The following is a 12,714-nucleotide window of genomic DNA, read 5'->3' as shown; positions in this document are numbered from 1 at the left end:
GAAATCCCATCATGGAACTTCTAGAACATCGGCTGCAGTTGGTTAGCCGCTGTTTCCAGTGAGCACTTGAAATACGACTGGCATGCGGTGAGTATACAATGCACGACCGTTTTGAAGGCTTAGAACAAAGTGAAGTATCTTATTAATAGTTTTATATGAATTACATGTTGAAATGGTATTTGGGGTTAAATAAAACGTACTATTAAAATTCACTTTTTTCCCAATGTAGCTACTAGAAGAATTTTAATTACGCAGGTGGCTAATGTCATGTTTCTGCTGGACGGTGCTAGTCTAGAAGAGGGATTAGTAAACTACATCCCTTGCTTCAGTTCAAGCCTGCCACTGGTAAAAACCAGTAAATAAAGTTTTATTGGGGGGGCACCTGGGTGGCTCGGTCGGTTAAGTGTCTGACTTCGGCTCAGGTCATGGATCTCACGGTCCGTGAGTTCGAGCCCCGCGTCAGGCTCTGCGCTGTCAGCGCAGAGCCTGGAGCCTGCTTTGGATTCTGTCTCCCTGTCTCTCTGCCCCTCCCCTGCTCACACACTCTCACTCTCTTGCTCTCAGAAATAAACATTAATGATAATAATAAAGTTTTCTTGGAATATAGCTGTATTTATTGGTTTACATGTTGCATGTGGTTATCTTCAAGGTACAACAGCAGCATTGAGTAGTGGTGACAGACCGGATGGCCCACAAAGCCCAGATTACTTACTGTTTGTTTGATAGTAAATAGTTCCATAGAAAATTTCTGTCAGCTGACCTGTGACCTGGAGGAATAATGGTGTGATCCGTGCTTTAAAGCTACCAGAAAGAAAAAAGCTTTTTATAAAGAAAGCTTTTTATAGCACTGTTTTCTAGCTAAGTTGTATTATTTCTCCCCCCGTAATTTTTATAAAGTCTTCCTGTTTTTCCACAGCCCTTATCCATAATTTATGACTTTAACCTGTTTCATCGTCTCTGCTCTTTAAAGCCAAACACAATTTGTTTAAAATAACAGTGCACGATTAAATAATGCTGCTATAAAAAGTACTGTCTTGTTTTCCTCCTGCCAACCTTGCGGTGTTGCTGGTGCCCTCCCTGCCTCGCCCTTTCGGTGCCGTGGGCACCACTGCCGATAGTGTGGCAGTTCCAGGGACATGTCTCACTGCGGTGCACGGCAACCATGGCAGCTAATCCACTCAACTGGGGTGACAACTGACTTCAGTAATCCGGGACACACAGAAAAGAGTCTTTGATGCACCGCTTTGTAACGGATAAAAGCCAGATTCATGGAGGTGGTAGTTGGCTTTCGTGTAGATCTATTGACTAAACCGGCCAAGTGAAGAAACAGTCAACAGTACTTTTTGACCTACATTTCCCCCATATCTGTCAGCAAAGACATAAAATGAACATTTTCGGCCCCGTAAATTCCTTGAAAAGTTTTTAACTGGGGCCATATGACAGGCTTACTCAGGTCATGTGTTTTGGTTTATATCTCAGGATCCAAATGACTGTAAGGTGCTTGAGCCATTGCCAGAGTCCTACCTGTGCAGCAGAATCCACTTCTTTGTATATTGTGTTGGGGGCCTCGACCCCACTTTTGTGATGGCACATTAATGTGCTGTGTCTCGTTTTCTCATCGAACCATGAGGTGTTTGTGAGATGATGACCTACGTGATTTTCTCATTTACTGAGTTATTTCTTCCAGTAATGGGTAATCATGTTCACTTGTTTGCCTTACAAAAGTAGATCATAGTAGATCTTCTCTGGAATTAAAGAGTTTAATTTTAGGCATCTCCTATAAATTCTTAGATGTATATGACAAAATTAGCAAATGCTGGTGTCTTTTTGCTTCCTAACCCAGCCACGTTTACGCCAAGTGTCGCTGAATGCAGATAGTAAAGGCACCATCCTGTAAAAGTTGGCAAAACTGGATATATGACAGAAGCTTCTAGGGTAATACTGAGGTACGTGGGGCCTTTGTTTGGGAAGGACATTACATAGGTAGCTGGAGTTTGAGATACACAAATCCGAAAATAATGAATCCTTGACCATAAGCTGAGACTCAACCATTCCATCTTTCCGATTCCTCGGCTTTATCCTTTCTTCAGAAAATAAAAAGGAGGCGTGCCTGGGTGGCTCAGTCGGTTGAGCGTCTGACTTTGGTTCACGTCATGATCTCACGGTACGTGGGTTTGAGCCCCGTGTCGGGCTCTGTGCTGACAGCTCAGAACCTGGAGCCTGCTTCAGATTCTGTGTCTATCTGCCTCTCCCGCTGGTTCTCTCTCTCTCTCTCTCTCTCTCTCTCTCTCTCTCTCTCAGAAGTAAATAAACATTAAAAAAAAATTTTTAAAGAAAAAGGATACTTGCCCATGTCATTACCATTGGTATCGAATAATAATGAAATGGCTTTTTAAATTATCAATCTTAAAAATAACTGTGACCTGAAGAGACCCTCAGCAAAATAAAGTCGTTCATTTTTCAGGTCTTTTATTAGTACCGAACCACGTTATTTAAAGGCTCATTGTCACTACAGTGCACATACTCCAGATTTCTGTATTTTCTACTTGTCATTTTATCAATTCTGGTATCTGCATTTCAGAAACAATGTGGCTGCCTTTTACTGAAATAGGCACATCGATCCACATCTTGCTTTCTGTTTATATCTCCAGCCCTATTTAAATTCAGTATTTCCAACCACAAAAGGTGTTAGAAAATTCTATTTCAGGCTTATGAGAAAAAGTACAGCAGGACGTGGCTCAAACCTTAAGCTGTATTTATTTCTGATCTTCTGCAGCTAATGCACAAAAAAAGTTATGCTGGAATAATTAAATAAACCAGTGGTTTCAAGGTTACCTTCATGTTTTTAAGCCCTTCTCCACTGGGAAGCGTGAGAACACGGTGAGGTAGTGTCTGTCTACAATGGTGACACTGGGGTCCGTGCGGAGAATCACCGTAGAGGTCAAGAAATCTAGGGCTTTTGGGAATCTGTGCCCACCCTGTGCTCAGTGTGCAAGTGCTGATTCAGAGGCTCCAGCGTACTGCCTGGCAATTTTTAAAACGGAACTTTGTAGCAGTGGGAAGAAAACACAAGTAGGAATCTTCCTAATGGGAAAGCAGTCACCACATCCCATCTGCGACAAGCAGAGGAATGTCTAGGAGACAGCGCCCCAGGGCTGCCCACGAAGTGGGTACTGCTACCTCGGGTGGTTTGAAATACAGTCTGGCTTTACCCTTTTGAGTGTCTTTTAAGTTCAGTTATTCCTTTTTTTTCCTGACCTGTAAAGCTGACAGTAATACCTACCTCATAGAGTTGCGGGGATTAAATGAGATGGTCTACAAAATACTTCGTCAAGTCCTGGCAGTTCTGGACCATGCTTGGTTCCAAGCCACGTGATCCTGAGTAAGGCATTCGAGCATTTTTGAGACTCCGTTTCTTCTTCGGTAGAACAGATGGTAATACGTAAGCCCTGTGGGGTTGCTGTGAAAGTTCATAACCATGTGTGTATAGGGCCTGGCCGTCTAGGGGCTCAGCAGCAGTTGCTTCAGTTGATGCGTTCTGTGACAACCTTGTTCTTGTTACAACCTTGGAAGGAACCGAAGAACCATGCTGGCTTGTGTCTTGAAGAGCACTCAAAACAAAACATCCTATCCCTCCAAAGACGCCAAAAAAGTCAAAACCTATTTCCCAGTCCCTAGAATATCGTAGACAGGTCACGTCACATCTAAAAGATAGTCCAGAGTTCAAGATTCAAAACGCCGACGTGGTGGGTGGTCTGGTGGGAAATTCCGAGCTTCCCCGGGTCTTCCAGGAGGAGGCGATATCAACTGTGCTGACAGCACAGGAGCCAAAAATCTGTGCGTCATCTCTGTGATGGGGGATCAAGGGGCGACTGAACAGACTTCTTGCTGCTGCTGTGGGGGACACGGTGATGGCCACAGTGAAGAAAGGCAAGCCAGAGCTCAGGAAGAAGGTACATCCGGTGGTGGTAATTCGACGAGAGTCATACCGGAGAAAAGATGGCATGTTTCTCTAAGGATATCACAGAGATCATAGTAAACAACAAAGGCGAAATGAAGGGTTCCGCTATCACAGGACCAGCTGCAAAGGACCGTGAAGACTTGTGGGCCAGGATTGCATCCAATGCTGGCAGCATTGCACGATTTTTTGGTGTATCAAAACAAATTTTTTTTAATGGGGCGCATGGGTGGCTCGGTCAGTGAAGCGTCCAACTTCATGTTAGGTCATGATCTCACGGGCCCGCTTCAGGTTCTGTGTCTCCCTCTCCTTCTGCCCCTTCCCTGCTTGTGCTCTGTTTCTGTCTTGCCTCTCAAAAACAAAAATTTTTTTAATTTGATAAAAATTTTAAATTATTTGCTCCCTCCCGCCCCCCCCCCCCCGCACCAAAAAAAAAAAAAAATCCATTAAAGGGAAAAGCACAGCGGGGTTCCTGGGTGGCTCAGTCGGTTGAGCATCTAACTTTGGTTTCAGCTCGGGTCCTGATCCCAGTGTCATGGGACAGAGTCCTGCATCAGACTCTGAGCGGACAAGGAGCCCGCTTGGGATTCTCTCTACCCCCTCTCTCCCCCTTCCTCGCTCTCTCTCAAAACAAATAAAGAGGGGGAAAGTGTATCTCCAGGGTGTGGGTAGTGCTCCAGCCACCAGAACTTAATCCATACCAGTGTTTCAACCTTTTTTTTTTTTTTCATTATCACCACCCTAAGGAGCCCTTTTTATGGTTTTCCTAATCAGCCCCCCAACCCCTGAAATTTGAATACCTTAGATATACTGTATATCTGTGCTTGATACATAAAAAGGGTAGGATTTTTTTTTCAACCCCTCCCCAGACCAATTGCCTCCCCATTGCGGGGGGGGGGGGTGGGTATTACCACGGAGAATGCATGCTCTTATGTAAATGACCTGGTTGATGATAGTTGTGGGGAGAGTAAGATACTACGACCAACTCAGCTTTCTGGTTTCTGGTCCAGACTAAAAATGCAAAAGGTCGTCAAGAGATTTTGATTAAAAACCCTCTCCAAGATGGCCTTATCTGCTCCTCCATCATGTGGGGATCACAAAAGCACTGAATCCACCCAGTGCAGTCTACACAGCTGCTGGGGTTCCAGTGAGTCCTGGCGGACAGTCCCACCTGTGAATTCTTATGCATAAGGAGTCCTTTGAGCTGACTTACCAATGTTCATGGGGGGACCCAGGAGGGTCGCAGAAGAACACTTCATGAAAATCCAACCCAGTGCTAGATTAGCCACAATTTAAGGCAGGATGAAATATCTTAGTTTGAGAGTGTTAGAAACATATACATTTCTGGCTCAAACTCCTACTTCTTCCTACAGAAAAAAACAGAACTCCCAAGCCAGACAATACGCTTTGGCATCTGTTGGTAGGAAATGTGTACTTCTAGGAGTTTTAGACACCTGTTGTGTTATGCCTGTTGCAGGGGATGACATTAGAGCAGTCCAAAGGAACAAACTGGGAAGACCAGCCAAGGCCACTGGACTAGAACAGCCAACATCTAGGAATCATCACATTTGGCAAGAAGCTTATGTGATAAAGCATCACCATCTGCTTTAATTGAATAACTTGACTATTCATGTCCTCATTTGAAATATACAAGTATGACATTATTCTAACCATGGAAATTAGAAAAGAAGGTGTAAGGGGATGGGGACCCTGGGCGGCTCAGTCGGTTAAGCGTCCGACTCTTGATTTCGGCTCAGATCATGATCTCACGGTTCGTGGGATTGAGCCCCAGGTCGGGCTATGCACTGACAGCTAGAAGCCTGCTTGGAATTCTCTCTCCCTCTCTCCGCCTTTCCCCTGCTTATAAATGCTCTCTCTCTCTTTCAAAATAAATAAATAAACTTAAAAAAAAGGGGGTGTAGGTAGGAATAACAGACAAGTAGAGCTAAGAGTATCGGGTATTAAGGCAAATGAAACCAAATTGGTAATGCTTAAACACTGTTAAGTTTAGGGACGCCTGGGTGGCTCAGTCGGTTAAACGTCCAACTTCGGCTCAGGTCATGATCTTACAGCTTGTGCATTTGACCCCTGCGTTGGCCTCTGTTGCTGACAGCTCAGAGCCTGAAGCCTGCTTCAGATTCTGTGTCTCCCTCCCTCTCTCTGCTCCCTCCCCTGCTCATGCTCTCTCTCTCAAAAATCAACATAAAAAAAAATACTGTTAACTTTAAAAGTCAGATAATTGTGCACCTAGCTAATCTGCCTATGAATTTCACCAGTTTTAATTTGATCTAATTTAATTTTAAGTAGGCTCCACACCCAATGCAGGGCTTGAACTCATGACCCTGAGATCAAGTGATACATTTTACCAACTGAGCCAGCCAAGCACCCCTGAATTCCACTATGTAAACCACTACAAATCTAATACAAAGTTGATCAAAGGAAGAAAAAAAAATCAACACTAACAATATTTCATAATGCCTTTTTTAAAGAATCTCACAGGGAAGGACTCCAGTGTAACGTCAATGCCTGTGCAACTCTGTAATGATCTGTGTGCACTGAGGAAGTGGACCCTTGACTCGGCACAGGTTCCCCAAGACGAAGCACACCGAGCCAGGCTCCAAAGGATGCTGCAGGCACAGCCTGTCTGCAGCCTCTGGTGTGGGTTGTACATAAGGGGTGTATAGAATAATCCAGTGGAATGCAGGCAGAACACATTAGGACTTCCCTTTGTATTTACCTCAGTTAAATATATGTATGTGTATACACTGACACAGAGAGGACAAACTTTTTTATCTGATAAAGGTATGTGAGCAAAAGTCTGCTCCTTTATCAAGACACGTGAAAAGCCAACCCTTGTGGACAAGAGGGAAAAACACGAAGTGCATGAGAGCACTGTTAGAAAAACATATGTGGTTGGCCAAACTGTCTCCAAATGAATAGGTGTTCCTATAATAGCATACCCAGTGTTAAAAAGATCTCACTTTGCCCAAACGTTCCTATCAATTTTATACAATTCTAGTAAAAACCTCCATAGTTTCTTTGTTGGAAACTGATAAATGGCTGGAGTTCATCTGAGCCAACAGATATGTAAAACTTGCCAAAACGTGACTTTTTAAGAAGTGTTTATTTTTGAGAGAGAAAGAGCAGAGGAGAGGCAGAGAAAGAGAGGGAGAGATTGAATCCCCAGCAGGCTCTGGGCTGACAAGCACAGAACCCGATACAGGACTCGAACCCATGAACCGTGAGATCATGACCTGCGTCAAAATCAAGAGTCGGATGCTTACCTAACTGAGCCACCCAGATGCCCTGACATGTGTTTAAAAGAAATATACTGGGGGCGCCTGGGTGACTCAGTCGGTTGAGCATCCGGCTTTGGCTCAGGTCATGATCTCACAGCTCGTGAGTTCAAGCCCCGCATCAGGCTCTGTGCTGACCACTCAGAGCCTGGAGCCTGCTTCGGATTCTGGGTCTCCCTCTCTCTCTGCTCCTCCCCTGCTCACACTCTGTCTCTCTCTCAAAAATGAATAAAGATTTTTTAAAAAAAATTTTTTTAAAAAGAAAAGAAATATAATAAAGGGGGCACTTGTTCTCGCAAGTATGAAAGGCTTTCTATAAAGAAACAGTAGTTACAAATATGTGGAACTGTTGCACAGAGTTCCTTTTTAAAGTCACTTAAACATAATAGTTAACAAACAGGCCATATACATACAGGAATTAGTACGTGATACAGGTAATTCGAAGAATAATGGGGAAATAGCTGACCAACCAGCCAGAAAGAAATTATATCAGACCGCCATCTCACCCCATATTAAAAAGATGCCATATTTTTAAAAACTGGAAGAAAGTATTTTTAAAATTTTACAATCTTGCAGTGAGAAAGGTTTTCCTAAGCATGATGGAAAAACCCAGAAGCTATAAAGGGAAAGGTGATAGATTTGACAATATAAAAATGGAAAAATTGCTACATAACAAAAGACACCTGACGAGGCATACAATAAGGAGGAAACCTCTGCAGGGTATGTGACCAAAAGTTCATTTCTATAATCTGTAAATACTCCCTTCACATCAAGATTAAACCCATGACTGGTCAAAGAACACAAAAAGACAAATCATAGAAAAAGAAACACAAACAGCCAATAACCCCCTGATACAACTGTCTCCACCTCACAAATAGCATTTAAATGATACCTCGGGGCACCTGATAGGATACAGGGTTGCTCAGTCGATTAAGTGTTCAACTCGACCTCAGCTCAGGTCTTGATCTCAGAGTCGTGAGTTTGAGCCCCATATGTTGGGCTCTGAGATGGGTGTGAAGCCTACTTAGTAATAATAATAACAAAAGTGAGACCTCACTTGTCACGTAAGATCGGCAATGACTAAAAATATCCGTTGTTGGATTGTTGGCAAAGGCACAAAGAGATAAGTAGTGGAACATGCATTGGTGGACGTGTAGAATCGTTAACCTTTTTGGAAACTAGTTTGCCAATGTTTATCATAGTGTTTTCAAATGTTTATTTTTGAGAGAGAGTGAACACAAGCAGGGGAGGGGAAGAGAGAGGGGGAACAGAGGATCTGAAGTGGGCTCTGCACTGACAGCAACGAGCCCGGCTTGGGGCTCGAACTCACAAACCACGAGATCATGACCTGAGCCAAAGTCAGATGCTCAACCGACTAAGCTACCCAGGTGCCCTATCATAATTTAAAATAGGAATCCTAGCAATTCTACTTCCAGAAATATGTCCTAAAGAATTACATAAATATAAGGATATTCTTGACAGCATTGCTTGTAATAGGATAAAACTAAAAAATAACCTATATGTCCAATCAGAGGGGAATAGTTAAATAAAATTATGATATATCCATGCAGAGCAATTGTTTTTAGGTTTATTTATTTACTTAGAGAGAGAGAGAGAGCGAGCGCACAAACGGGAGGGACAGAGAGAGAGAGAGAGAGAGAGAAGCAGGTTCCACACTGTCAGCACGGAGCCTAACTCAGGGCTTGATCCTACGCCCGTGAGATCATGACCTGAGCCAAAATCGAGTTGGACACTTTAGCGACTGAGCGACCCAGGCGCCTCCCCCCCCACCTCCCCCACAGAAGAATATTACGGGATTGATCACCTATCATTGTGTAACAAAATTACCCCAAAAGTGAATGGCTTAAAACAGTAAACATTTCTTTTCCTGTTATTTCCATGTCAGATATTTGGGAGTGGCAGGTGGCCATTTCTGGCTCGGGACCTCTCATGAGGCTGCAGTGTCTGAAGGCTGCCCTGGAGCTGGCAGACCCTTCCTCTTAGGTGGCTCACTCACATGGCTGGCAAGGGGGCGCTGGTTGTTGGCCGGAGGCCAGTTGCTGCCCAAGTGGCCTTCTCCACTGGCTGAATGTCCTCATAACGTGGTGGCTGGGGGCCCCTAAGTGACCGATCCAAGAGGGGCTACGGCTGAAACTGGGAAATTTGAAGACTGACTGGCATGTTAGTCAGGTCAGAGAGAGTGCAAGGAGACACTTGCAAAACCTCCAACAGAAATTTATAAATGGGAAGTAGAGATGAGGCTGGAGAGATAAATGGAGGCCGATTCATGGCAGTAATTCCAAGCTGTGTTAAGGAGCTTGATTTTTATATGAAGCCGGTAAGATCGCTCTGGATATTACACGGAGGGTGGAATGAATAGACAAGGACAGGGGGCAGGGATGGAGGTCAGGCCATCAGTTAGGAGGCCATTAAAGTGATCCTGACAAGGAATGGTAACTTGGATTAGGGGGGATGGCAATAGAGGGGGAGAAAAATCAGGGAGCTTCTGAGATATTTAGGAAAAAGTCCAATAGGACTCCATGTTTAGATACGTGGATTACACAACAGGAAGGAACCACGTTTGGCTCCTGGGGTTGTGACTTGAGCAATTAGGTGAATGGGGCACACGGGATGAAGAGCAGGTTGGGGATTAGAAAAAGGTTTTAATGAATTTGAGATGCTTACACACATGGAAACGTTGAATAGTCAGTGGGCACATGGGACCTGGAGGTCAGGGAATATATGCCTGGACATAAAAACGTATGAGCCATCAGGACATTAGTGGACAATGGAGCCATGAACCAGAGAACCGTTGCTTTGAAAAGGAAGAGTTTACAAGAGACTGAAAAGGAATGCCAGAAAGGTTAATAGGAACACCAGGAGTCTATTGTCACAGAAGATACCACCGTGATCAACAGTGGTCACACCACTAAGCCAAGCAATTTTAAAACAGAACATTGTATATCAGATAGGAAAAAGAGCGCTCTCCCTCGGTCCCAAGGCGGAGTACTTTTATAGGAAGGATGTCAATAGCATCGAGGACTTCTGGTGTGGTGCTTCTCCAAGTGTGATGTACAAATAACCTGGGGACTATAGTAAAATGCAGATTCTGGCTCAGTAGGTCGCAGTAGGGGAGGGCCTGAGAGCCTGTGTTTCTAAGAAAGTCCCCGGCGATACTGATACCCCTGGCCCACAAACATTTTGAATAGCGAGGTTCTGCTGTGGCTTTCAAACTTTACTGAGCACAGACTCACACGCAGAACATTTTAAAACAGATTATTGGACCCCATCCCTACAGATTATGATTCAGTGGGTCTGGGGCAGGATCTGATAATCTGCATTTCCAACAACCTCCCTGGAGATGGTGACAGTGATGCCACAGGTCCCCAAGACCACAGTTTGAATTGCACACTTCTACAAGACCACAGCTTAACTACTGCGGGCCACAACAGGGAGAAATCCATATGGATTTCAAGACATAATGCAAACAAGAAGTATTCCTGAACACCACTGGAGTCAGTCCATGACCAGAGCTCATTGAGGGCAGGGCCTGCTAGTTACCCATCACCCCCATGGTTACTGTATCAAAGCTAAGTACTCATCCTTTTTTTTTTTTTTTTAATGTTTTTTAATGTTTATTTTTGACAGCGCAGACCCGTGCACAAGCAGGGGAGGGGCAGACAGAGGAAGACAGAGGATCCAAAGCAGGCTCTATGCTGTCAATAGAGGGCCCAATGCAGGACTCCAACTCATAAACTTCGAGATCATGACCTGAGCTGAAGTTGGACGCTTACCTGACTAAGCCACTCAGGCGCCCCAGGACTCATTCTTAACTGATTTATTAATTCTGAAGACTTAACCCTCAGCAGTAGATACTTTTTAAAAGTAAGTCTCAAAGCTTTATCTTGCTGGAAAAACCATTTCATTAATACTAAAACAAAGAGCTGTTATTGAGGACTGTTTCCTTTACTCAAGGGACATACACTGCACCACAGACACATTCTTCCCCAGAGCACACAATTTTAGAAATACACAATCTTAGAAAAAACCCTATATACAATAAGAGGGGGGAAAATTCTATTTAAGGAGGAATCAGGTCACATATGTATTTATTAAGCACCCAAAAGTATTTTATGGAAGGCATCTAAACGCGAAAAAGATGGATTACAAATACAAGCTCTGCTCTCAAGTCTGGAACATCAAAGACACCAGCAATCAAGTTAAAACATGACAAATGCCATCTGAAAAAACAGCTGACACTTATTTTTCTTAAAGCCACCCAGCAGATACCTCAATCCATTCGCACAGAATGTGTGTTTCTTATTAATAGCACCAGACGCACCGAGGAGGAGAAAATACCCAACAGGGGTGACTGACTTCCTGGATAAAATAATTTCGTGCTGGAATTAGACAGATGGACAGTCTTTTCACAGGTGGAGGACCCAGACGACCATTCCTTAACAAAAATCAATTAAACGTGTGGCCTGGGCATCTGCTGACAGAAGGCTTCATCTACCCTTCTATGCAGTGTGATTAAGAAACGTAGCCAGGTAGGGGCGCGTGGGTGGCTCAGTCTGTGAAAGGTCCCACTTCCGCTCAGGTCAAGGTCTCATGCTTCGTGAGTTCGAGCCCAGCGTCAGGCTCTAAGCCGACACTACAGGGCCTGCTTGGGATTCTCTCTCTCTTTCTCTGCCCCTCCCCTGCTCATGCTCTCTCTCAAAATAAACAAATAACCAAAATTAAAAAAAAAAAAAAAGAATAAACAAATAAAAAAAGATACCCAGGTAAAAGCACAGTACCTGCCCTCAAAAAAGGCTTCACTCTAGTCCTGGAGACCAAGAGAAGCATATCCTTGAAGGCAAGATTAAGGAAGGGGCGCGCCGCCCCCACCCCAACGGTAGGGGTGGGGGGAGTCTCCGGAGAGGCCAAAGTGTCTCTGCGGGTGCTCTCTACCGCAGTGGAAGCGCCTTCCAAGCACACACCGGCGGCCACTGGGTGCTGGGGGGCTGCCAAGACCTGCAAACAGGGCGCCACAGGCCTGAGACGCGGGAGGCGGGAGAGGCCCGAGCGGTCAACTGCTTCAGTCCGCCAGACCCTTCACCGAGCCCCCCGCATCCACCAGCACCCGGGAGCAGGAAGCTACGAGAACAAGCAAAAGGTTTCGTGGTCTCTTGCAAGCACACCTGAGGCGACCCTTCCTCGGAGACGGGCCCCTCCTCCCCCGGGTGGCCACCTCTCGCTCTGCCCTGGGGCTGGCGGGCGTCCCCGCGGCTGAGTAGAGCAGTAGCCTACGCTCGCGGCAGCGCCGCGCGGGTCAGGGGTCTGTGTGCTCCGGGCACGCAGGGGCTGGACGCGGGGCGGGCGGGGCGGACGGGGCGAGCGGAAGTGTGCCGCTTCCTTCCGGCCGGCGCCGCACGAGACTGGGCGGGGCGCCCCTGGAGAGGGCGGGGACTTGAGCTG

General features: G+C 45.3%; 1 pseudogene; it reads left to right on the top strand.

The window, feature by feature from the left end:
• Positions 1–2,901: 2,901 nt before the first annotated feature.
• LOC101085166 lies at positions 2,902–4,249 on the top strand (annotated as a pseudogene).
• Positions 4,250–12,714: the final 8,465 nt, after the last annotated feature.

Source organism: Felis catus, chromosome E2 (genome assembly GCF_018350175.1).
Source record: "Felis catus isolate Fca126 chromosome E2, F.catus_Fca126_mat1.0, whole genome shotgun sequence".
Classification (NCBI taxonomy): domain Eukaryota; kingdom Metazoa; phylum Chordata; class Mammalia; order Carnivora; family Felidae; genus Felis; species Felis catus.
This window is presented reverse-complemented; position numbering and strand designations above follow the sequence as displayed.